Here is a 26,703-nt window from a genome sequence, read left to right as displayed (position 1 = left end):
AGGACTAGAGCCTACTTCTAGGTGCATGAAGTGCTTTGTTCCAAAAGTATGAAAAACAAGCATTGCATCATATAGTAGTTGGGCTGAACTGGGTGGGAGGGGGAGTGGTCAATCTTGCCCTGAATATAGAAATATTTAACCAAACCAGTTTAGCCAGTTCCATTTCAACTTCACTTTTTCCTTTCCTCAAACTTAAACCACACAACCTTAATATAAGAGCTGTTGATAAGGAAATCATTTATTTAAGCGGAGTGGTTTCTGAGGCTTTAAAGAAACAGCAACATAGAAATGGTATTTAGAACAGAAAATGTTTTCTCAAAACCATCTGAATTGCATTGTTTTACATCAGGACCCATGGCCAATAAGCGGTGCATCAATGGTGGGGAACCTGTGACCCTTAAGATTCCAGTCTCCATCATTCCTGGCCATTGGTCATACTGGCTGGGGCTGATAGGAGCTGGAGTCCAGTGACATCGGCAGGGCCATAGGTTCCCCATTCCTGTAGTCAGAAGAGTCCCAAGTCATCTTGCTGCCTGAGCCAGAGGACGAGAAGTCATTCCCATTCTTAGTACCAAGGTGAGCCAGATTGGCTATTGCATCTTCAGCCCTGGTGATGGACAGCATCCTTTGCTGAACCTGAGACAACAGGCTAGCTTAGGGGCACAAGGCAGATCACATGGAGCTCTTTCCTCTTAACATCTTGCTGCAGCATCCCAGCATTTGCCTCCTGAGGCAGCTTCCTCACACTGTCTAATAGTAGGTCTGGCTCTGCGTGTAGTAGACCCTCTAGTGAAACCTGCTGATGAATCTCACCTGAGTCCTTGGGCACCACAAGTCAAGATGGTGCCCTCAAGGGCTGAAAGGTCCTGACATCCATTGAACTTTATCAGAAATAAAACCATACAGTGCACCATAACCATGCATAGCAAAATACAAAAGGAAGATATAATTAACATTGGAGAGACACAGGTGATCTAGGCTTCTTTGTTTGGTAAAGGTCGGCTGATCTTGTAAAAGAAAAATCTGAATTTGTTGCAGTTATTTTGTTTCACACAGAAGAATGGCAGCCCTCAAGTTAACAATCAAGGGCATCTCTTGTTAAATAACTCCATTTGGCAAACTTGTGAAAGAACTCTGGTTGTGACCCTTGTCACCAGACAAAGTAGCTCATACTAGGCTAGATGGTCCAATGATCCATGAAGGCTTCATATGATAAAGGTAATGAATAGAAAACACCCTTGAAAATGAGACTTGTCACATTTTTCATGCATTTCAGTGGAGAAAATGACAAGAAAAGCTTGTTGTGGGGTGGGGAGTCAAGTTCTGTAGTCCTACAGCAATGTATGCAGTGGCCTCCACAGCCAGTGCAATTTTGGCCCCCCTGCTACTGCTACTACTACAGTGCAACAATAGGTAGAGCATCATGAGTTCAGCATAGATGTCCACACACCTGGAGCTTCCTGTGGTTTTCTGAGCCCTGCATTTCAAAACAGACTTGCAGTGAGGCACTCAAATGTGGGGAGAAGAATGTGCCATTGCAGACTTTTGCTTCACAGTGATTAATATACAAATTGGTTATTTAGCATGCTATTTGTGTTAGATGAATCTTAAGTTGCTTCTTTATACATTTTTTTTTAAAAAATCAAGTTAAAAAGACACAAAACCCCCACACCTACATACATAAGTCACCATGTCCATAAATGACAAATCTTTTCTGTTAGTGAATTGCTGTCTACCTTGCCCTTAAAAAAGAGAAAAGAATCTGAGCTTTCAGTGCCAGTGCTGCGCTATTCATGTACAATCTTTTTTTTCTAATCCATGTTGTGTCCTGGGACGCAACAGTCCCAGGGAAATAACCAGGAGTCTAAAATGATATAGTTCTCTCAAGCAAAAGACCTTTTGGGTTGTCGCCAAAGGCTGCACCTAAACTCTTATGCAAGTGCACTTGGGCTCCCTGCCCAACAGTTTGAAAACTCGCAGGCTACAGTTGTAAGCTCACAAGAAACGGAGCTTTAGCAAGAAGCCAAATGCTGACAGTTGCCTAAGGTACTAACGGAAGGTTAAAGTAAGAATGGGGTGGGGGTGGACATTCTCACATTTTACCTGTTCCATTATGTTTGTATGTGTTCCTGCAAGTTCTCATTCCGGAACTGAAGGAAAAGGTACGTGCCGTGTTGAGCAGCATTGATCCAGTCAAATTTTAGCTCTTAGTTTTGGGTGCAGTTTCAAATTTTGTAAATCGTAGAGAATAGCTGGTGCATGATATTGATAAGGCACAGCCATGTGTGTGCTTTGGACACTAGGATTTCAGTCCTAACGACATGTATGTGAAAGTAAATTCCATTGAAGTCAGTGATATTTACCTGTGAGTGACTATGTTTTAATATCCCTTTTTAAGACTCCCATTTACATGCACAAGCATGTACTGGTGGGCACAGCACACCCCAGGAGGAAGAAATGAAATATGTAATATCAGTGGAATTGTAGGAGACTGTAGTGAGATGAGATAAACTGCTTATAATAGAAGGCTACTTGGCCAAACATTGAGGCAAGTAAGAATCACTTCCAGGGGATCATATAGAAAAGTGTTTATATATGGAAGGGAAACAGTTTTTCCTTTTTGCTTTAGACTCTCAGTGTGCCACAAATGGCTATTGTGTGTACATGAGAGCAAGTATTCTAGCTCAGAATCAACATTTTGAAAAGTAACATTTGTGCTTCTGTTTGTGAGGCTCTTGTCAGTCCTCTCACCATTGCTTTATTGTTCTGCAATGGCAATTGTACTGTGTTGTCTTTTCCTTCTCCTGACTTTATTATCTCTGTTCCCGAAAGATAAGCTCTGTATCATAGGGGCTTTCCTGTGAAGCTCATCCTATTTTATAGTAGGCCATAGCAGGCTTATGTTGGGTTAAGCAGCTAGGCAAACTATACCTGAGTGTAGACTTTGAAATGAGCATTTGCGGGTGTTGAGGGGGCCATTGCTTATCCCATCCTCTTGTCTGTCTTGTATCTCCCCCACCATCTCCTTATGCTAGTTCATCTTTCCTCTCTGCCCCTTTCCTCTTTTTCTTCTCATTTTCCAGAGGAAGAGGAATGTGTGTCAAAGACAAAGAAATCATTAGTGTCCCCAGAGATTGCTCCTTTCCAGTAAGAATTGATGGTGAGGAGTCTTACAGAGGGCTACTAAATATTTAGTCGAGGGATAAGAAAGAAGAAGATAAGAAATGTATACGTATTTGAAGGCAAACTAGAACATTCCATTCCAAGATTAGGCAAAGAGGGGAATGCAGTATTATAGCTGGCAAATTACGTCGTCTAGAGTGGCTTTAGCAATTCAAAATCGATAAGCACAGATAGGGCTATCGTAGGCTTCATTCCAACAGCTAGAAGGCCTCCAGTGTACAGAGGGAGTGACAGTTTACTGCCCTATGGCATGTGGAGCCCCCCCTGCACTGCTTTATGTCCACCTCCCATATATTTTCGTTAAGTAAAAGGAACTACACTAACTAAAGCAGTTCCTGGGCTTGCTGTAGAAATACATCTGCCTCATCAGAAGCTATGGTTCTGACCTGAATTCTGTGGGTGGTATCAAACAAAGTAGTTCTGCTAGCACAATGACTACTTCACCCCCTCACCCATCCCTGTGTTCCCTTCTACCCTCCTCAGATCTGGTGCAGAAGGTTCAGAGAACCCCCCGAGCAGATTTTGGAAAATGGGGGAGGGGAGAGAAAGGGGAAGTTCTGTTGTGCAACCCAAAGTCCTTGTGCTAATGGAACAACTTTGTGCTAATGGAAAAACTACATTTTACTTCATTGTGCAGCTGTGTTTTGATTTCCCCCGATCTTAATCTTCTCCTTTGTTTTAGTGTAAGGAGATACAAAGTATTGTGTGCTTAGTGGAAATGAATGAATCTGTCAATTTCAGTTCTCTAACTTTTTCAGTCTCCACCTGACAACTATTCCGTTATCCAGAATTCCATGGTAATTTGCTTTTTTAAAAAATCATGAATTTTTGTCTGCATTTCAGTTTGAATTTCTCCTTATAAACACATTTTTTGTCTGCAGCTTTGACTAATATGCCGATTTTGCAAGTAATTTCTGTTAATGCAATGCATTTCAAACGGTTATTTTCACTAATACAGTGGTGCCTTGGATTACAGACACTTCAGGTTACAGACGCTTCAGGTTGCAGACTCTGTTAACCCAGAAATAGTACCTTGGGTTAAGAACTTTGCTTCAGGATGAGAACAGAAATCTTGCGGTAGCGGCGCGGCAGCAGCAGGAAGCCCCATTAGCTAAAGTGGTACCTCAGGTTAAGAACAGTCTCAGGTTAAGAACTGACCTCCAGAACGAATTAAGTTCTTAACCTGAGGTACCACTGTACATGCATTCCCTTGTGCTTTCCATCCTAATATATTTATTTTTGTGCACAAGTGTTTGGCTGGAGAACTACATCGCAAATTTCAGAGTACGAATTTCAAAGCATAGCTGCGATTTGGTTTGCATATTGGTTTGAGAGATGTGGAATAAGTAGTTTTTTGTTAAAATGCAAACAAAATTGAACTTCTCCATCCCTAGTGGTTAGTCAGAGGAGGACTGGCGAAAGAAACTATGTGGTTCTGATGCTACAGAAATAAAATGTATGTCCCTATCCCTGAATTTTCTGGTGCAGTCTGAAGTGGAGGTAACTGCTGTGGCTTAACGAAGCAACAGAGCCTGCTAAAAGGGAGTCTTAGCATAGGAGGCTTGTTTGGCACTTGAAGAAGCCTGTATGTTACTTGGAGCATGTAAGGTCAGAGTGTTGACACTCAGGAGGCAAAGCTCTTTCATGCTATCATTCAAGAACAGCTGGGATAGCAAAGGGGATGGTGCTCACACATCAAACTCAGTGGTGCAGTGTGTTTTCTCAATAGAATCGTGAGGCCAAGCAGCGAGGCAGTGGTGTGTGCAATGGTGTACAGGGTGGTTGGTCAAATAGATTTACTGCTTGGCTGTCTTCTTGGGAGCAGCTGCTACATCCCACAAAGAGCAGACAAACTGCACGATGGCCTTCTTGTATCTCAAAGTAAGTTTCTACACAACAAAGCAAGCAACACTCATCCGTATGTGCCAGACTTCCAGTTACAATTCAGTATGCAACTGCAATTTCTCGTATAGTACAGAAGCAAGGATTACCGATGACAATAAGGTTCGAAAATACATACGAGGTGTAATATGTGTGCATTAGGTAGGGATGACAGTGAACTTGTCAGGAATAACTACGAGCTCTGTTTCCTGAGCAAACCCAGGTGCAAAGCCCAGGTGTGCTCAGAAAGCTCCTTAATATTCCCTAAACCATCAGCCTGATCTCGTGCCCTGCAGGTGCAGTTAGAAGTTCACCTTCGTGCCATGGCTGTAAACAGCTCTGCACATAAGTGGAGATGCAGTCAAGAAAGTCTTGCTTTAGTACTCAAAAAAGTGCTTGATTTCATTGAACTTGGAGTGCTGAAGACCGTTTTCCTGCCAACTTGTTGGTTAGAAAGGAATGGAGCTGTATGGTGAGGCATGCAGTTTGAACCCGTGCATGCTTGCTTGAGAGTAAGTCTTCGTGGTTTGTTCAGGAAAGTGGACGAAGATCAGGATTGTGAGCTGGGGAGATAAAAGTGTTAGAGGACTGCATATTGTCCTCAGCTGTTGTCATTGCAAGCTTGACCGCAAAGTACTTCTACTCCAGAGATTTTCTGCAGCAGGGAGCTCTTAACAGTTTTGCTCGTGAAATTATTGCCTCGTGATAAAGTGCCATGCAAATTGGATGGACAGAAACATGCACAACAAAGCATTAGGCAGATCGAGAGAGTAATATCTGCTTTTCCACAATGGTAGATTTTAAATTTATTTCAGCTGACTGTTTATAGCAACATGAATTGCATAAGACCTTAGCGGCTGCTTAGAAACTTCTTTTAATGTCAAGTGCTGGCAGGCAGGCAGGCAGTCAACAATGCAAGACTCAAATGCCTCGCATTAACTTTGGGGCGAGGGCACATTGTGGTCCAAAGTTTCTGTTCTGAGATTATTGTGATTATTTTTAAAAGCTCCCCACCCCAACAAGTTTATTGTTACCTATGGCCGTGTTCTCGTTTCAAAAAATCTTTGAAGCAGAAAGAGTAATGTTTATGTCCAACGATTTTCTGCAAGACCACATAGGAGCCCAAAGGAGGAGAAGATACCAACTTCTAAATCTGAACACTAATGTTTAGTGGAATTTGGAATTATCAGACGGCATCAAATTCAGTGAAAGGTCTAAAGAAATTGATAAGCACACAATGCTTTGTACATCAGTAGGCACCCTGCTTGAAATTGGGAACAAATCTTTTAGTTCTAAAACCTTGGTCTGGTTTTTGATATTGGTCCTAAGTCTGACATTGCCTTCTTTCTTCAACGAGCCAGTATGGTGTAGTGGTTAAGAGCAGTAGACTCATAATCTGGTGAACTGGGTTCACGTCTCCACTCCTCCACATGCAGCTGCTGGGTGACCTTAGGCCAGTCACAGTTCTCTGAAGTCTCTCAGCCCCACTCACCTTACAGAGTGTTTGTTGTGAGGGAGGAAGGGAAAGGAGAATGTTAGCCGCTTTGAGACTCCTTCGGGTAGTGATAAAGCGGGATATCAAATCCAAACTCTTCTTCTTCAGTGCTGGCAAGAGGAATGTGAAGAATATTAGACCTTCTCTGTCTGCTCCCACCCCCCTATCCTGTTGTGTGAATTGGATCCCTTGGGTTGTTCTTGTTGAGCTGCCTTGTTAACCTTTCAGGTCACCACATCCAGCCAATTGTTTTTGCAGTTTAGACAAAAATCACTCTTCATAAAGGCTCTGTTTCCCTGCAAACTCTTTCTTATTTATCTAGCTAAAAATGCTGCTGCAGGTTACCAACCAAGTATGCATTCCTGACCTTTTCTTATTACTGCCACCCAGGAAAGGTCACCATGCTGGGTACTGCACTTTAGGTATAGAATTGCCCGACCTGAATGCATCTGACTGAGCCTCATTTGGTCAATGGTTCAGCATACTTGAGCATTTCCAAGAAGCTAGCCATGATCACCCACCCTCTGTTGTGCAGCATGTAGGTGGCAGAAAGGACAGAGTATGTTGCATCAAACATCTTAAAACTTCATAATAATTTGGCCTCCATTAATTATCTTTTGGTGCACTGCTTTTGTGTGTACAGTAGTACCTCTGGTTAGGTACTTAATTTGTTCCGGAGGTCCATTCTTAACCTGAGACTGTTCTTAACCTGAAGCACCATTTTAGCTAATGGGGCCTCCTGCTGCCGCCGCGCTGCCACCATGCGATTTCTGTTCTCATCCTGAAGCAAAGTTCTTAATCTGAGGTACTATTTCTGGGTTAGTGAAGTCTGTAACCTGAAGCGTATGTAACCCGAGGTACCACTGTATTTTCCTACTTCATTTGCCCTTTGTGCTTTATGTCCACCATTTTTGTTTTTTAAAAACAATGTTTTGACCATTTTTTAGTACTTATCTAATTGAAAGATTTATGGGGATGTTTAGTTAGTCTGACAGCACCAAGCTGAACTCTGTAGCTGAGTTCCAGTCTGGTATGACTGGTAAAACAGCATGTACTTTTGGCCGTTCTTTCGGTGTTGTTCAAGTGATGTCAGGAATCACAGTGAACAAGAAATGAATTGTTCCCCGTTGAACCTGTTTGAGAAATTAGAAGCTGCTATTTGAACTGTTGCTTACAAACGTAATTTCTAGGTACAAATTTATCTTCATATTGTAAGTTCTAATAGTCTGGGGGGGGGGAGGAGGAGATACCCATAGGTTTTGAGGGTTACTGATTTATTTGTATGTTTTGGAATACTAAAAGAAAACAGAAACAGAAAGATCATTCTCGACAGCGGCAGCAGTTCCCACCTTGTACAGCTGTGGGCAACTTATGGGCGAGGGCGAGAAAAGCTTCCCATGCTATTGGCTGGCCAATGTCATCAGCCCTGGTTGGTGGTGGGGAGTGACAGGACTCCCCTACCTCTTTTGACATTAAATTGACCAATCAGAAGCCAGTGGAGTGGGAATTTGGAGATGGACCTGGGAAAGTCTGTTTCCACCCAGATCCACATCTCCAAATTATAAAAGCCACCTTCCAACAATCCCCAGTGAGCATCCCATCCTCCCACTCTCTATAAATTTGGCTCCACTTGAAGGTAAGCAGGTGGTATATGTGTTTATGACCTTGTTGAGGAGTGACGGAGTTGCCATATTTGTGGCCAGGGAAGAATTTGCCTGCAGACCAGTTGGGCCTGTTTAGAGGTTTTCCCTGCCTCGCAGCAATTGCCACAACGTCTTGGTGGGAAAAGGCATTGGGTTGCATCCTTCGTCTAATTAGGGGTGCGTGAAGGAGCTATGCCCCCCTCTCCTCAGGATCAAAGTATCAGCACCCTGGTTATGGAGTCCAAGGAGGAGGATCCTGTCCATATGCCCAGAAAGGGGCTAAGGGGCCATGGAACTCCCCAGTTGGCATCCTGGAGGGGTCACCTGTATTTGATGTGCATCATATGGGGATCCTTAACCCAGGATTGACCCTGATGGAATTAATCAGCCAGCAACCAAGATGGCATACCCAGTGCTAAAGCGAAAGCCTACTTACATCTATAATCAATAAAGTATCCAGTTTGATCTCCCCCAAAGGTTGCAGTGTTGTTTATTGCTTCTTATGCCCCTACCTCAGCAACCTCAAGCTTCCTGCGATTGGCCTGCAAAATAATTTGCCAGAAGCAATTGTTTAAGGCTTTTAATGCATTTATTTAATACAAATATATCTAATAGTTTCTTGGTCAGATTTAAGTTAAATATCTACTGGGGATAATTTGTGTGTGTGCTGCTAACAAGTGGAGTAAGTGAGAAATCTTGGATACATTTCTGTAGCTAACGACATTGAAATATATGGTGCATATATTTTCACTTTGTGTCTATCTAAAATGCTGCATCCGTGAAAAGCAAATGTATTCACTAAACAGCTAAACAATAGGATTCTGCATTTTGTTTGATGAGTGCATTTGAAATTGTTGTTAGTCCTAGAGATGAATCTAGAGATTCCTTATTCACCCCATCTTTCTAATGGGCTGGGTACTTTGCTCTGCTCATCACAAGTTTCTTACGGCAGTTTTCTCCCCCATATAATATTAATCTCTTCTCATAAAGTGTTTTGAACTTCATTTATGAAAAAAGGTCAAATAGGAGGTATCTATTATTATTCTAATCGTTGCCATAAATCAGTTCGGGTGTCACTCTGTTCCATGCAAATGAACACAGCACAGCTTGTATCCTAGTTGATTTCCTGTCCTCGTTTCCCTTCCTCTGTTCCTTCTGCCAGTCCCTTAGGAAGTTGTCTAAAAGCTGACTCTTAGCACTTTAGAAATGGTGGCACTAGCCATTTCACTCCACTGTCAACCTGAATGAAAGAATGAACGAATGAATGAGCACATTAATGAAGGGAGTGGGGAGGGGGAGAGCAGAAACTTATGAAAGGAGAAAGACAATAGGGAATGGCAAGAACATCCCTTGCACAAGGTGAGGATGAATGCTGAGCACAAATAGGGAGGGAAAGTGAAACAGAAAATATTTTTTTAAAAAATAAGTTGTCTAATTCATTGCGTTCAAAAACCCTCTCCTAGAGCAACTGAACCAAAGCTGTAAGACAGGTGGGGAATAGGGTCCCTATTTTTTCCATCCTCCCATGTCAGCTAACAGTAAAGGTAAAGGGACCCCTGACCATTAGGTCCAGTCGTGACCGACTCTGGGGTTGTGGTGCTCATCTCGCTTTATTGGCTGAGGGAGTCGGCGTACAGCTTTCGGGTCATGTGGCCAGCATGACTAAGCTGCTTCTGGTGAACCAGAGCAGTGTACGGAAATGCCGTTTACCTTCCCGCCAGAGCGGTACCTATTTATCTACTTGCACTTTGACGTGCTTTCGAACTGCTAGGTTGGCAGGAGCAGGGACCGAGCAACGGGAGCTCACCCCGTGGCGGGGACTCAAACCGCCAACCTTCTGATTGGCACGTCCTACCTGATGTCATAATGATTTCTGGTGACTGACACTTGTTAAAGCTCAAAAGGAGGTTGACGTAACCCCTGATCGGTGGTCACAGTAACCTCTTGATGGCACAGCTTTAAGGGGCATGCCTTCAGAGGGGCTTGTTGTAACTGCCAATCAGCTGTTTACAGGGATTCCTTGTCAAGTCAGTTTGAAGGAAGTGGTTTGCATTGAAACCATCTCCTCTGTGTGTTACATTTCCCCCCTCTGCAGACATCTGCGATTTGAGGAAGTGGTTTAAAACCAAACCGCTTCTCAGCTGCGCTTGTGTCCTTTATGAGGAACTAACACCTTAATGTAGTCAAGCCCAGCAAGACTCCCAGCATCGTTCACTGTAAGCTCCCGATGGTTCCTTTGCAGCCACAACTGTACCTGCCCCACACCTGGTGCTCTTATAAGAACCCAGAAATAACTGTCACACTGCAGAGAATAGCCAGTTTGGTTGGCATCTTTTAGTTAGCCTCAGATTTGCGAGGTGAAATGCAAGTTGTTGCTTCACTTCTGCTAATTAAAAGGAGCATTTATGTCAAACCTAAATAAAATAGTTAACATGCTAAAGAAGAAGGCCACCTAAACTACTCATTGCTGTATTTTAGAGTCTCCACCACTATGAGAGCAGAGATATTTCCAGACCCCCCAAGTGTCCCTGTTTTCCAGGACATCCCTGATTTAGAGAAGCCATCTCAGTTTCTGATTTGATCCGGGAATGTCTCACTTTTCCTTAGGATGTCCCTATTTTCATTGGAGAAATGTTGGAGGGGATGGAGTTATCCGTCCCCCAAGCTGTCTGAAGGCAATCCTGTATAGGGGAGGTTTTTAAAAAAATAATAATGTTTTATTATGTTTTTATATACAGTGGTACCTCAGGTTAAGAACTTAATTCATTCTGGAGGTCTGTTCTTAACCTGAAGCACCACTTTAGCTAATGGGGCCTCCTGCCACACCGCCGCTGCATGATTTCTGTTCTCATCCTGAAGCAAAGCTCTTAACCAGAGGTACTATTTCTGAGTTAGCGGAGTCTGTAACCTGAAGCATCTGTAACCCGAAATGTCTGTAACCTGAGGTACCACTGTATGTTGAAAGCTGCCCAGAGTGGTTGGGCAACCCAGTAAGCTGGGTATAAATAGTAACATTTTCATTGCGGAATGGGACGTCCCTATTTTCATCACAGAAATGTTGGAGGGTATGTATTTCACCCACAGCCCCATAAAGGGTTGGACATAATAAGATGAGGCTGCTGGAGAAGGCCAAAGGCCCTCCTAGTTTAGCACCATGTTCTCACAGTGGCCAACTAGATTGCTGTGGGAAACATGCACTCTGTGGGAAACAGCGTTCTGACATCCTGTAATTTGCAGCAACTATTCAGAGCCTGTAACAATGTAGGCAGAACCTTGCCATCATGGCTGGTTTCCAAGGAACTTTCTTTCAAATTAAGCCTGACTCAGATCACACCTGAGGGCTAGTATCCTGGGCACATTTACTTGGGTGTAACTGAACTCAGTGGGAATTGCTTCTGGGTATGGATTGTGGTACTGAAGGGGAATATTACTCCTAGTTTTCTATTAAGTAATAAAGAAATGTTCTTTGTACCATTTCTGGTAAAGGAGGCTTATTGGAAATATTTGCAGTGTTGGGAAATATCATCAGCTGATTCATGTGGGAATCCTTAAAGCACAGTCTGGAGCTCTTAAGTTGACTAACAGGAGACAAGTTATCGGCAGAAGGTGAACCCAGGATCTATTGCAGCTCCAAAGCCTTGCTTAATGCTCTAGCAACATTTCAGCAACACCACTGGAAGAACCACTGGCCAAATATTCAGCGATTTTCTTTTTAATCCTTTTACCCCTTTAAAGGTTCACACACTGAATGTTTTACAGGGGGAAATCAGCTAAGTAAATGTTTGTGTGAGGAGATGGAGGTTTTTGCCCTGTCTGTAATCTTACTTAGTGGTAAAAAAAGGAGAATTTATCGGTGTGTGCACACATAGAAGAACACAGTTGTACATAAAACAGAGTTGGACAGAGGGTAACATTATTGATATATCCCTGGGTGACTTGCTGCGGATTGGTAAGGGTTTCTATCTCCTCTCCCAGCTTTTTAGTAATAGCAGCAACAAAATGACTGCCCTGCCCCAAATTATACAGCTGATAGAGAGCTTGGAAAGACCAGTAGTGGTGTTTTGGGTTCAAGGCTGTTGGACATCATTTGGTACTGGTCCTCCAGACCCTAGGTTCAGAATAATTTAGTCTTACTGTTGTACCAAGCATGGAGTAACAATAACAAATAAAAACAATATTAGTAATAATTAGGGCAAAGGTTTTGTGTTTCCTGCTTGGCAGGGGGTTGGACTCGATGGCCCTTGTGGTCTCTTCCAACTCTATGATTCTATGATTCTATGTGCAACTGATATATTATCCAAAACCAGTTGGAAGACTATATTGTGATATCAGTTTCATAATTTTTGACCTGGCAATATATTATGAATCATGATGTGTGTGTTTGTGTTTGTGTGCTATGCAAAAATCACAACATGGGGAAAACCATGAAGCCAGCCAATGCTTCTCTCAATTCCTGCAGCCCCTGTTAACTCTGCCATTTCAGTTCTCACCTGTCTCATTGCAGGCGGCAGTGAATCACAAAGAGCAGCCACTGGCAAAAATCACAATGCGGGGAAAACCATGCAGCCAACCAATACCTCTACATAGCTTCATCCTTATTTGAGACATCATGATATGTCAGTATATCACGATATTTAGCTGGTGATCTGTTACAGTGTTGAAAACCAGATATTGCCCAGTCCTAGTAATAATAACAGCAAAGTAGCAACAGTAAGCGTAAAGTCTTCTTACTTCTGGTGTAGATCTGGGAGAACTAGTTCAATAGTGTTAGGGCTAAATGTGATGCATCCCTTCAAACACACTGCCTGTTTTCAGTGACACATTGTGGGTTGACCCATGAACAAGAATCGACCTTCCTGTTGTATTATGCTCACTGGTTTTAAATTGCACAAAACAAGCATGGCCCCAAACTCTTCTTTCCAGTCTTCTGAAGGGGCCTGTTGTAGGGAGACCTATATTAAGTAAATAGAAAAAGAAGAGGAGGAAGAATGCTGAACCATATCCATACTTATCATTTCTGCGACAGTTAACACAGAAATAGGAGAAGGGACCCTGCCTTATTTCCAGGGTTAAGACTATACAAAGCTTTGTGCAAGATCAAATGATGGGATGGGTGGATTTCCCACAAGTCGTTCTTCAGATGTAAGAGAACTCTTGTTTTCTGGAACTAGCCAGCTGGGATTCTTGGTTTCACAATTCTTACTGCTTCAGTGGGTAATTTCAATTGTGTTAGTTGACTCCTGCCAAGTTCATTAACCTTTTGTGGCTTCCCCTTCCTCCCGCCTCTAACAACTTCCAGAGAAAGGAACTGTTTGTATTTGTTTTGCTAAAAGGGTGGACTTGAATTCTTGAGATGAGCCCCGCTGAGGACGGAACTTCTTGTGTTTGGCTGAACTCTTACCACCAAGGGTGACACAGTTTTGCTCTTTTGACTCTGCCAGGAGAGAATCCATCTATTTGTTTCCTCACCTGCAACAGTGTTTATTTGGATCCTGCTGTGGGGAGAAATGGACTGTCTACTTCCTTGGCTGGAAGGAAGCCCCCAGAAACTGTTCACTATCCAGAAGAGAAACAGGCTTATTTCAAATGTCTTTGTCTCTCCCTGCAGCCTAAGGATGAGTGAGCCTTTGTGTCAGGGAACATGTCTGCTGGCGTGACTTTTCTTAGAAGCATGAAGGGACAAAAGTGGAGGCAAGGAGACAAAGGAAATGCACCTTGGCAGTAGAATAGAATTGTAGAGTTGGAAGGGACCACAAGGGTCATCTAGTCCAACCCCCTGCAATGCAGGGATGTTTTTGCCCAGCTTGGGGCTCAAACCTATGACCCAGAGAAGAGAAAATTTTCAAATAGCTTACTTCATATGGTTCTCACTTGGAGTCAATTCCGGCAAATGCCTGGCTAGTGTAGTAGCATAGTGGATAAGGGCTAGATAAGAGATTGTGCTTTTGTGTTTGATTGCCAAACTGTGGTTTATCAGTTAGATAAATTACTGTTTGGTGATTAATAGGGAGCATGGACATCTGCAAATAGTCTAAGACATTGCAATGGAAACTCCCATAAATCTCAAATCAGATCCAAATTATAATACAAACAAACAAATAAACACCTAGCATCAAAAAGAGCCTTCCATGATAAACATAATCTATCCCTTCTTTATGATCTTTTCATCCATAGGTCAAGGCAAATTAACTTTTTATGCATCCAGGTTTTGGGGTTTAAAATGTTCATTATGCTGCCTCTGTGCAGGAATTTCATTTTTTGCGCTCTCTCTCTCTCTCTCTCTCTCTCTCTCAGTTATTGTTGGTTTTTCCATTGTCCCTTAGTTGGATTAATTCCATAAATTTAATTCAGTCAGTTGCTTGATCCGTTTTATCTGCCCAATTTTTCATCTGAGTAAAACAATAAGTCTGACGAAGAAAAAGGCTTTCTTTGTTTTTAGATGATGTAGGGGCACATCATATCAGGCACTAGCTTTGAAGAAGTTTCCCCTGATGTATGTCATAGAAGGGGAAAGCTTCTTTTAAAATGGTGCCTGCTGCTTACAGTTTTTGAAAGTAATTGCGCAAAAACAATTTACAAGTTTTTTTGTCTTCTAAAAAACAAAAGCAAAATTTAAGATCTGCTGCTGTGTTCATCTGTGGGACCTTTTTGTTTTATCAAGTTGTTGTTTTTTTAAAAAATGAATGAACGGAAACAGTTTATTGATTGAATTTTCAAAGTCTAGCATTCAGAAGACTTGTAATGCTGAGCTGCGGTAGGTCACACCCAGTAGCTGATTCCACTAAGCAGCAGGTCATTGGAGACACCACTAAAAAGAGATATCAATACAGTGGCACCTCAGGTTAAGTACTTAATTCATTCCGGAGGTCCGTTCTTAACCTGAAACTGTTCTTAACCTGAAGCACCACTTTAGCCTATGGGGCCTCCTGTTGCCGCCGCACCCCAGGAGCACAATTTCTGTTCTTATCCTGAAGCAAAGTTCTTAACCTGAAGTACTATTTCTGGGTTAGCGGAGTTTGTAACCTGAAGCGTATGTAACCCGAGGTACCACTGTATATAGAAGACACTCTGAACAAGATACATATATTCCAAGATTTCTGTTTCATGACTGTTTCTGTCTGTCTGTCTTTCTGTTTTATTTCTCACCCACCTGTGAGTTTAGTCCAGGACTTACACCGTAGCCTGCATTGAATTCTTTCTGATTGGTTGATCGAAATTCCATCTTATTGACTCCTATCACCTGTCATCTAAAACTTCAGCCAGGACACAGCCAATGTCTGGGTAACATGATGAGCTTTTTGTTTGACAAGAGATGCTGCATATTGTTTTGAATTGGTTTTGACTTGAACTGTAGCCTAAACAGCAGATTCGGACACCTTTTGCCTTACCTCTCAAAATACCTGGCCCTCTGTGTTACAAACTTATGGGCAGTATCTGGGGATGTTGTCCAGCTTGCAGTGCACTGGTTTGCAGTACTTTCAGGGTAGGGGGTGGGTGGGTTAAAGGTCTGTTGCAGAGACCCATGGCGTGTCGTTTTGATAATATGTGGTGGCTTGCTGTCTGGATTCCTGTTAAATTGAGGGTCATTATGCTGGAATAACAGCCCTGGTATATCTTGCTTAATATGGAGCAGAGGTTAAGTATCTAATAGGTGGTAAGCAGGACTTTGCATAAATAGGGCTTGGGAATGACTTCCACGAATGAACATTGTTAAGGAATGTGTCCATTGTTGTAAACAGAGGAGCCCGCTGAGCTCTATGCTGTGATTTTGTGTTATTTCTGACATGATTTCCTTATATAGTTCTCTCCACCCTGAAAATTCTGTGCTTTTATAACCATAATAATTATACTGGATGCCCTAAAGAAATTTATCTTATGATCACATAACACTGGAAAAATAAAATGTTCTCTACCTTTTAAGCTTTAACCTTTGTCCTACTTAACACAGTCAAGCATGCAGCTATTAAATAATTCTGATACCCCTGTCTTATTATTACTTAATCCTGGCATGCCGCTGTTATCTAAGCTAATAAATATTCAACTGTATGTGTTGGAGCTATGCAAATAATTCATTAAATAGTTCTTTGTTCAATGACAGTTGCATCCTTTTTTCCCTCTTTTTTGAAAAAATAATGAGAGACTGAGAAAGGTATTCTTTCTCAATCAAGACACTCCTTTAGTTTCTATTGCAAGGTTGTTGTTTTCTTCACCCAGGTTTGCAAGCCTCTGTTGCACTCACCAAGTTCAGGGGAAAGATTTTCCATGACATTTCCATGCTCAGAAATGTATTTGGTCACTACTGGATGTCTTAAAAGCTTCCAGCTGGGCCCCAAATAAGTGGGGGTCTTGAAGTCACCAAGAGACCCTGATCTCTCAACTGCAGCATACAAGCCATGGATGGATCTCTTCTCTCTTCTGACACCGAGATCCCAAGGAGAGCCAGAGCCACACCAAGCAGGCTGCAATCATTTCAGAAGCTATGCTTTTGCACACACAGATCCTGTTGCAAAAAAAAAAACCCTGCTGTTGTCTTTGCCCAGCATAACATTGCATGTACATGTTAGGTAGTGTAAATGACTATTGTGAGAGCCAGTGTGGTGTAGTGGTTAAGAGCGGTGGACTCGTAATCTGGTGAACCGGGTTCGCTTCCCTGCTCCTCCACATGCAGCTGCTGGGTGACCTTGGGCCAGTCACACTTCTCTGAAGTCTCTCAGCCCCACTCACCTCACAGAGTCTTTGTTGTGGGGGAGGAAGGGGAAAGGAGAATGTTAGCCACTTTGAGACTCCTTAGGGTAGTGATAAAGCGAGATATCAGATCCAAACTCTTCTTCTTCTTCTATTGCTTCTGAACAGCGATGCTGCATGATCCTGGATTCACAGAAGCAGGCAGGGTGCCTGCCTAGACTACAGCCTTGGTACAGTTGGAGTCTTCCCTTCTTTCCATGTCCTCAGATGACTCAGACTGGTTAGCAAGGAAGCTTCATTCTGCATTGCACTCCTAAGCCCAAGTCTGTGCCAGTACCTAGGCTACAAGACCGAGCCTGTCAGGAATTCCCCTTAAAAACTAGTCCTGTCCTGTTAATCAATTTCCCCTGGTGGTAAGAGTCCATTTGAATGTATGCTCACAGTAGTAAAGTAACATTGCAGTTTAAAAACCAAACTGTGGGTGTTATAAAAGCAGAATACCCTTTTTACTGCTATATGATAAGGGGGTGGGGAACATGTAATGGCAACAGCTGCCCATGAAGTATGTGGTATCGTATTCATCATATCTGTTTGGAAGGTTCGATGTAGCACGTATCCTATATTCCTTTTTCACCTCCAGGACTAAACGTAAACTCGTCTTTCTGGGAAAGCCTGTAAAAGTGAACATTTGCATTCATATTTTATGGCATGTATACCATGCTGGGTCTTTTCTAACTTGTCTTCCACAAGGCTGGTTGATGCCCCAGTGCTGAAGGACCCGATCCAAGCTGCCTCAAAACAAACCTTTCATTGTGGTACCACAAGGATGTAGACGACTGTAGTGAATGGGCAGGTATAGAGAAGCTAAGGCAGGTCTTCAGCTATCTTAGTGCCAAGTTGTGTAGGTGCTTTATATACTAATGGTAAATTCGATCCATTAGCATATTGGCTTCCTATCCTATGCAAATTGTGTGGGGCTTGATATTTGTTGTTGTTTAGTAGTGTCCGACTCTTTGTGACCCCATGGACCAGAGCACGCCAGGCACTCCTGTCTTCCGCTGCCTCCCGCAGTTTGGTCAAACTCATGCTGGTAGCTTCGAGAACACTGTCCAACCATCTTGTCCTCTGTCGTCCCCTTCTCCTTGGGCCCTCAATCTTTCCCAAGATTGATATAGACTCTGACAATAGTGGGGGGGACCACCAGGGAAATGTTAACCCCTAACTGCAGTACCTGTCCCTCCCCTACATCTGTTCAGAGAGGGAGCCTTCCAAACAACATGGACAATTGTATGAGAGGGGCACAGGGAGGCTGTAGCAGGAAGGAAGAACCTGCAGAAAATCACCTCTGTTTCTTTCACACTAGCACACCTTTCCATTATATCAAAATCCATCACACATAATGATTCACACACGCCCTCTTAATAAGACTTGCTTCTTATCCTCTTAATGCACAAAGTCTGGTTGAAAAAAGATGGTCTAGTTTTCTAATAAAGTCTGACCCAAGGAGCTGCTAAATTCTCCCAAATAAATGCTACCCTGCTATAGACTTTGCAATGCTGGAGGATGTCATGTCGCTTATATAAGGAAACTTAATTTTTATTTTACTGCTGCATTTCTGAGGTTATAGAAATGATTTTCTGTGTCACTTCCACATGCAGCACCATTGCAAATATATATTGTAGAATTGTGACTATGACTCTTCTAAACAAGGGTAGTGTTTCATTCATTAAAAATATAATACTTCAGTGCTTTTAATAAATGATCATTATTTCTGTGAAGTAGCACTAAAGGGTTTAAAAAGAAGTCCCCGTAACCTTCTGCACTAAGTACTCTGAGATGCCTTTTCAGTTTTCAATTGGTTGCCTAAAATAAACAAACAGCATGCTTTATCACTGACCAATCAGGATTACAAAAGGGCTTTAAATGCTCATACTAAAGTTTCTATAGCCAGGAGAGTTAATTATTGTCTTTGGACAGAGGTCTTCTACCAGGTAATTCACCACTTTCTCTTCCATTTTTACTTAAAGATAGCAGACAACGTTGGACCATAATAATGGATATTAATAATTGGCAGTAATGAAATGATTATGGGTTGTTTTGCATTGTGCTAGCATGTTGGTGTAATTGTTTAACTGCATGCATCGCATATATATTAGGTCTTTTGGGCTGCAACTGTGTAGAAACTTACGTGAATTCAAGTTCCATTGAATTCAGTGGGGCTTACTCCTGAGCAAATGTGTTTACATACTTCTAGCCCCAGCCTTTTCAAAATCAGATGTATTCCTAGTCATTTCAACATAACAAATGCGACAATTTTACTGTGTTACAGGTGATGATGGAAACCTTTTCATGAATAATTTGAAGAGTATGTGAAAGGCCTGGTTATGAATTTTTCCAAGTTCTTATTTTTTTCCGGAAAAAATATTTTAAAGATATTCTTGTGATATGGTTTCATTTGGGAATCAGTCTATATATTTATTCCTTCTTTCAACTGACTGTGCCTGATTTATCAGTTCACCAAAGCCTTTGCCTAAATTAGAGAGCCTAGCAATTTTCAAGAAAGCTAATCACTTATGCAGCTAAAAAAAGAAAAAAAAGCTCTAAAAATTAATCAACCTCTACCTGTTTCATCAAATTGGCAATACCTTTGAGTAATTAATGAAATGCTACCTGCTACAATGATGAAATGTCTGCATAATTCACAAAGGGCTGTGGTTATTTTGCAGATTTGACAAATGAGCTTGAAAATTCACCAGTTAGGCAGGGGATTTGCTTTATTCCTTATTTGTTGATTCCTGAGATTAGGCTGAACTTTAGTTTATTTCACGACCTATTAAGACACTGCTGATTTCCCTGAATTAGTCAGGGACTTCATTTAAACTGTGAGAGTCAGGCAGAAGTAGTCAGAATTTTATGTTGCAAGCAGAGGAGCTTCTTCATTTCAGCAATTTATATACTGCTGAAACTTGCTCAAATTACCACTATTAAACATTTATTTAGCGCCAATCGTTGTGCTGTATGATGTTACCAGTTACACATGGAAGAACTTTTCATGACTTAAAGTGGTATTTTGATTTTAAACGTAAAACCATTTATGATTACTATTTTACAAATATAGCAATTGACAGTATACTTTTCACAGTGCAATCCCAAACATGCATACATAGAAGTAAGTTCCATTGATATTCATGATGTTTAAACCCAGATCATATATGAATGGAGCCTTAGGGTGTAATCCAATTCTCTCTTCCCTGGGAGTAAACTCCATTCAATTAAATGAGTAGGCGTGTAGGATTGCATTGCCAGCATGTATACATCTGTATATGGCAATAATCTGGGAAATTATCCATTGTTATGCATATTGAAACTCCTTCCAGACTAGATTTAGTCAACGTATTTGTGCATTAAGTGAAACCGAGTGGGTGGAGGATTTAATTAATGCATGCTGGATGGAAAGGGGGAAATGGATAGACTAGGCAAGTGAAAAAAAGAAAAATGAGGACTGTAAAGCAAAATTTATGCTGGATTTCAAGGTGAGGACAAAAAGTGGAAATATAAAGTGAAAGGGACGAGTGGCAATAAAAGAGACCCGACTAAAGAGCTGGATGTGCATGAAACAGCACCCAAGAAATATGTTGAATGGTTTTGCAGAATAAGAAGGGGGAAAAAGAGACTCGTAATGCAGGACATCAGAAATGAATAATCTTTTATGAAATAGTCCAACTTTTATAAGCATGCATTGCCTTGTTAAAGAGATACATCTTAAGGTGAGACACCTGATATGATTTCTGCCAAGACCACCGTTATTTTCCCAATCCAGAGATCCACGTGTGCTTCTGAGACAAACAAAATTATTCGAAAACATTTATCTTAGGCCTTTTTAAAAAGGGGGTGGGTGTTTTAGAAGTTGCGTTTGTTTTGGTGGCACACAATTTCGTATCACTTTGGTGCCCAAACTATACACTTTCATTATAGCATGCTTACTAACAGCCTCTGAGGGTGCTGCAAAAGAGATGGGCCAGAAATCCACTGTGCATCATCTTTCTTTCATTTCTAGACCACCCATTGAGCCAAGTCCTCTGGGCAGTTTACAGAAATATAAGCAATATCATATCATCCATAAAGCCATATCAATGCAAAAACTCAACGTCCACTATAAAATGTTACCAAGAAGCAGCATAAAAACAGACTAGCATAAAATTAACAGGAAAAACCAGCAAGAGAAAGCATTTCATGCCTTTACATTATTTTTTTAAAAAAATCAAAACATATAACTGAAACTAAAAGACCCTGTTGAATAAAAAAAAGTTAAATTTGCTTGGCCTTGAAAATAACATAATATAGGTGCTAGTAAAACCTTTTTTTGGGGGGAAGATATTCCATAATTGGGGTGCAACCACCAAGAAGCCTCTCTTGATGCCTGGCCATATACAGGCTGGGAATGTATATGAGAATCCTAACATAGTAATGTTTGTACCACAGTTGGACCTGCTGTCCTTATTGAGTAAACTTCAAAATATTAGCACTGAGCATGCCATTTGAACAGATGTTCTCTTCAGATCCAAAGTAGTTATACCACCGCTCCAGGTGAATGTTGAGTTCTAGAGATTACAAATAAATTGTTGATCATTCGGAGAAGGATACAGTTAAGACACTGGCATTCTTGCAGGATCTTGGTCAGATCCAGCCAGGCACCTCTTACATTCTTAAGTGATCCTGAATATATCAAGGTAAGATGAACCTGCTAGATCAAGCCAAAAGTCCACTAAGGTGGTCAGCAAGAAGAATTTGAGTGCAGCTGCACTCTCTGCATCTGTAATTCCCAGCAATTGGTATTCAAAGACATACTAACTCTCACAACGAAGGTGGAACAGATCTATTGTGGCTAGTAGCCATTGATATTCCTTCACCTTTAAGTAGAACTTTAAGATCCCCAAAGCCTGTGTCTCTGTTTAGTATTCCTTATGCTCTTAGTGGTCCCTGAAAAGTTGCTTTAAAAGTAGCACACAAATTGACTTGCCAGGATACCTTCCCGTTTTGTCAAACAGCCAGAGAGAGAGAACAAGAGACTTAGTTTTGTAGCATTTTTCAGTTCCTCCTGGGTAGCCTCAGAGGAAGGAAACATCTTGCCTGACCCACTTAGTATCAGACACATTGGGATGTAAGGTAGGTGGGATAAGCAAGAGCACACTGTGCCATAAAACCACACTAGAATAATAAGAATGTGGTTGGTTTTATGGTACTGACATTGCGTCTGACAATCCATTTTTGATCTCCTATTACAATGCAAGGAAGTAAGGAGATAAAAATTATCAGGAAACCAAGAGTATCCAGAAACTGCAGAAACACAAACAGGAAAGCAAGATGGGATGAACTGGAAAAAGCAAGGGATTCTTATGCAGAAAAAAGATTCCTATTTGAAACTGAGGTTGTCTATGTGCTTACAGGGCACCCCCAGGGAAGCACATAAGTAGGTTGATGTCATAACATGTTTTGCAAGAAAGGATTAGTGTTAAGTTGCAGGTACAGTGGAGCATATGCTTTGAATGCTCAGGCTCCCAGTGAATGGGGCAACACAAATGAGGTGAGAGAGAACAAAAAGTTTAAAATGGCATATGGATCCAATAGTGGAACTCTACTAATAGGACCAGGATGCGGGTGGCACTGTGGTCTAAACCACAGAGCCTAGGGGTTGCCGATCAGAAGGTTGGCAGTTCGAATCCCCGCGACGGAGTGAGCTCCTGCTGCTCGGTCCCTGCTCCTGCCAACCTAGCAGTTCGAAAGCATGTCAAAGTGCAAGTAGATAAATAGGTACTGCTCTGGCGGGAAGGTAAACGGCGTTTCCGTGCGCTGCTCTGGTTTGCCAGAAGCGGCTTAGTCATGCTGGCCACATGACCCGAAAGCTGTATGCCGGCTCCCTCGGCCAATAAAGCGAGATGAGCGCCGCAACCTCAGAGTCGTCCACGACTGGACCTAACAGTCAGGGGTCCCTTTACCTTGCAAATTTTTCGCTGATTTCTTGCAGCCCCCTGTTTTATCCCCAAGGTTGTTCCTGGGTGGGGGTGTATGGAGAGATCTATGAAGGCCGCCTTTCCTTTCCTCCAGCAGCAACCTCTGCTGGCTCGGAATCCCTTGCATAATGGAAGGAGCCCTTCCATACATGAAAGGGCATGGCTGGATATGTCCCAGAATCTTTCAATGGCATGATATATACAGTCACATGTAAAGCATGACAATGCTTAAGTTTAGTGTGGGTGATCTTTATCACACATAAATTTAGTGGCAAACAACCTATATCGTAGGAGAGAATTAAAGCCATAATGCTGCTTTCCCTTGTTCGTTCTTTTTAAAATTGAAACTACCCAAATCTTATGCCTCCATTTTGCATTTAAGCCTGTAATCCTAAATACACTATCTTGGAAATAAATCTTCCATGAATTCACTTACTATATGTGCACTTCATTTTCTTATTTCTTGAAAGGAATTCTGGACAATTAAGCCTGTCTTCCTACACATGCAGAGAACATCTAGTATGGAAACAGCATTTGGAATAATATTATGAATGCTTTCAAAAGAACAAAGTAAACTCACTGAAAAGCTTTAAAAGAAAATACCATTGTTCTGACTTGCCTTTTATTTGTGTAGCCCGAAGTAGAAATCACCAAGTTGTTTCTGAGTTAATTATATTATTTTTACTTTAGATGACCGCATTGCAGTTGGGAAAGAGGAAGGGAGGAAAGAGAGATCAAATGGGCTTTGCTGAAAAAGATAGGATTTAAACTGTCAACTTTGTAGGTTCCATTTGTGCTACGCTATTATGTGAGGCAATGGTTCTTACTACTTTACTTGTTCTCAAAATGCAGTAACTCTCGCCTACTGAAAATGCTTCGGGGTTGAACCAATAAAAATAATTTGAATTTTCTAAATAACTATTGCTTTTAGAGGATGCATTTGAGCAAGAAGTCGGCTCCCCACTTCAAAGAATAGTTAATGGTCTTCAGATTCTTCTCTCTCCAGGTGCGCCCTGAATCATAGATTTCACTGACATGCGCATGAAAATGTACCGTTCGTTGTGAGCAGGCAATTTTTACCTCAGTCTTTTATGTAGTTTTGAATAAGTGTGTCTCTGTTGCAGTTATAATGAACTTTGTTGAAAATCTACGGTATGTCCATTCGTACATGGAGGATTAAGGCAAGAGGGAAATGGTTGCCATAGCAGATCAACACTATCACTGAAGGTATTACCTGCCACAAATCTGCCAGGGATATGCCCTCTCTCTGTTAGCTCTGGTGCTGCTAATGTCACTGCAGGCAACGACTGAATGGAGAAAGGACAGTATATGAAGTATCAGAGAGAACAGGAGATAGAGCCCCTATGTATCTCAAGGCAACCTTCCAGACTTCATGCCCTGCCCGTTATGAACTAGGCAGCACTTACAAAGAGCATCCAAAAAGGTGGCAATCGGGTCTGTAAGTCAATAAACCAGAACATGGTTAAATTCCAATACATGGAGAACCATGAAGAAAAGAAGCATGCACCGACTTGTCCACAGCACAAGTTGATTTTTGACCCAGAAGCTTTCATAGATACAACTCATGGCGCTTTAGGAAGTGGAGCCATTTCAGACAGGTATGGAAGGGAGAGGTTGAGTGATAGGGAGAGGGAATGTCAACATTTCCATGGTCAATAGCTTAGTTGTGTCGGGAGGTCCCAACCCATTGATTTCACAGGCTGGAAGGTCCATATTCTGTCAAGTCAGGGGTCAGAGGTTTGCTATGACAACAGGCTCTCTTCATATTATTATTGGAACACCCTTCCACTTCCCTTTTGTGAGGCAGAAATTGGGGCAAGCTTAAAATACCTTCTGAAGATCCATCTATTTAAGCAGGCTTTCCCTTGCTCATAAGATTCATCACACTGCTCTGCTTTATTATGCATTGACATTTAATTGATGTCTTATGTGTTATTTCTAATGTATTTTTTGCTTATCATGTTGCATGTAGACTTTTTAATAACCTTACTGTGTTTTTATGTATGCGTTTTGTATGCTTAGGAATTTGGCTATTAAGTGGTACATAAATGTACATGAATCATCTTCCTATTTATTGGCTGAAAATAGGAGTATTTAAAAACAACAACAGGCAGGTTGACTGAACACCAGCCATGTAGTTCTTAAACATACACAAAACACATACACAGCTGCAGACAAAAAACGGCTTGAGAAAGAGGTAAAAGACATGCTTTGCTCAGTTATTTCTGGTCAAAGCACTGTTGCCCCTGAGTTAAAATCTACTGGGAAAGGTCAATGCAAAATGAGGAAAATTTAAACACCTTGTATACAGAAAACACTTTATTCTCAAATGCCATTATGCATTGAGCAGATCGACCAAAGAGCTGTTCGCACAGCTGCAATTCCCCATTTCCCTTTCAAAATTTGGGTCATAGTCATTAAAAGTTGCTGCATGGGAGTTTGCTATTACCTAGGCTGCAAATAATTCCCAACTTGTAGCTGGGCATTTTATTCTGGGGGGGGGGGGAGAATAGAGAGAGAACTGAGAGAGCCCTCATAACTGGCTTTTTAAAGTTCATTACACCTTCATTCTGACACAAACGCTCCTCCAGCTTTCAGATGACAAATGTTACTGAGAGATTTTTATGGGCTTGTTGCAATTTTAATTTTAGTGTGCATTGTTCTACATTTTCACTTGAGGGAATTGCATTATAATTTTCCCGCTCTTGGTACTGGTTTCTTCAGACTTCATTTATTACATTTATATTTTGCCAAAATGTATCCAGAATACGAAAGGGGGTAACAAAAAAGAAAGTGTTTCAAAAGAATGTAAGTTTTGTTAACCCCAAATGACAGTAGTAGAAATCTTGCCCCAGGAAACAAAAATGGTGTTTTCTTTCTTTATTTTCTTCTTGCATACACTTGCTGTAAGAATTTCTAAAGTCACATTTCCCCCAAACAATTGTCCAAAAAACCCCACAAACTCTAGCAACAATGAATCTTTCTTTTTCTCTTTTGTAGTAATGAAACCACATTTGTAGAATTTTATGGGTCAGGTGGGGAGGGAATACCTGGCAGTGATAAAGAAAGGCGGGGAGATCAGTTTTAGGTGCCATTTCAGTTTAAGAGTTTTCTCAGTTCGCTTTGAGACAGGGCATTTATGGGATTGGTCAGGATGACGCACACATGGTAACTCAAACTGTGAACATGAAGGAAAGTACTGGGAGGAAAAGGAAGAGAAGGAGATATGTACAAATTGAAATTGATGCCCAAGGTTCCTTAGTAATGGATTTTTGTTGCCATTATAAAATTTCCAGGGAGAGATTAACAGCATCTTGTCTGCTTCTAGGACAACTGGAAGTGTTCTGCGGCTGACTAGGAGAGGTTACAATGACTCCCTGGGACATTTTTAATGTCATCTTGTGCCTCCAAGTCAGGGACACTCTAAAAATGAACAATAGGGTTCAAGACTAGCACAGTCCAGCCACTGAAATATGAAATTTGGTTTACCTAGAGGTTTGTGAACACATTGTGAAGAACATTTGTGCCTCTTAATACCACAATTGGAAATAAAATAATTAGAAAATGTATAATTAGGAAATGTCCAACTGATTTCAATGGGTGCCCACTAAGTATAAGTCTGGATTCAGCCTGCAAGTAGCATTTGAGCAAAAACTTAGTTGTTCTTCCTTAATTAGAAGCAGAAGCTCAGAGTTTTCAAATAATATTTCAGTAGTACATATGACTGCTTCATAGCAACCCTTCTCGCTTATATCAGCTTGACCTTCTCCAGGTCAACTGATGG

General features: G+C 41.5%; 2 protein-coding genes across 5 annotated transcripts in view; both read left to right on the top strand.

The window, feature by feature from the left end:
• LOC310688179 (uncharacterized protein) overlaps nucleotides 1-26,703 on the top strand; it is a gene marked incomplete at its 3' end in the record, with an annotated part of 317,822 nt that overhangs the window by 197,537 nt on the left and 93,582 nt on the right. The window lies entirely within an intron of this gene.
• The window catches only part of SLC16A7 (solute carrier family 16 member 7), a 98,014-nt gene that overhangs the window by 2,487 nt on the left and 68,824 nt on the right, over nucleotides 1-26,703 (top strand). The window contains exon 1 of one of the 4 annotated variants that reach the window (XM_083463628.1): nucleotides 1,947-2,046. The exons of 1 other annotated variant lie outside the window; for it this stretch is intronic. The gene's annotated coding sequence lies outside the window, so the exon portion shown is untranslated. Of the gene's footprint in view, nucleotides 1-1,946; nucleotides 2,163-18,820; nucleotides 18,879-26,703 lie in introns of those variants that run through there. 2 more of the 4 variants (XM_083463629.1, XM_083463630.1) reach the window with 2 other exon arrangements.

This window comes from Podarcis liolepis (genome assembly GCF_965112155.1).
Source record: "Podarcis liolepis genome assembly, chromosome: 10".
Classification (NCBI taxonomy): domain Eukaryota; kingdom Metazoa; phylum Chordata; class Lepidosauria; order Squamata; family Lacertidae; genus Podarcis; species Podarcis liolepis.
Note: the sequence above shows the minus strand (reverse complement) of the source record. Positions and strands in the feature narration are given on the sequence as shown.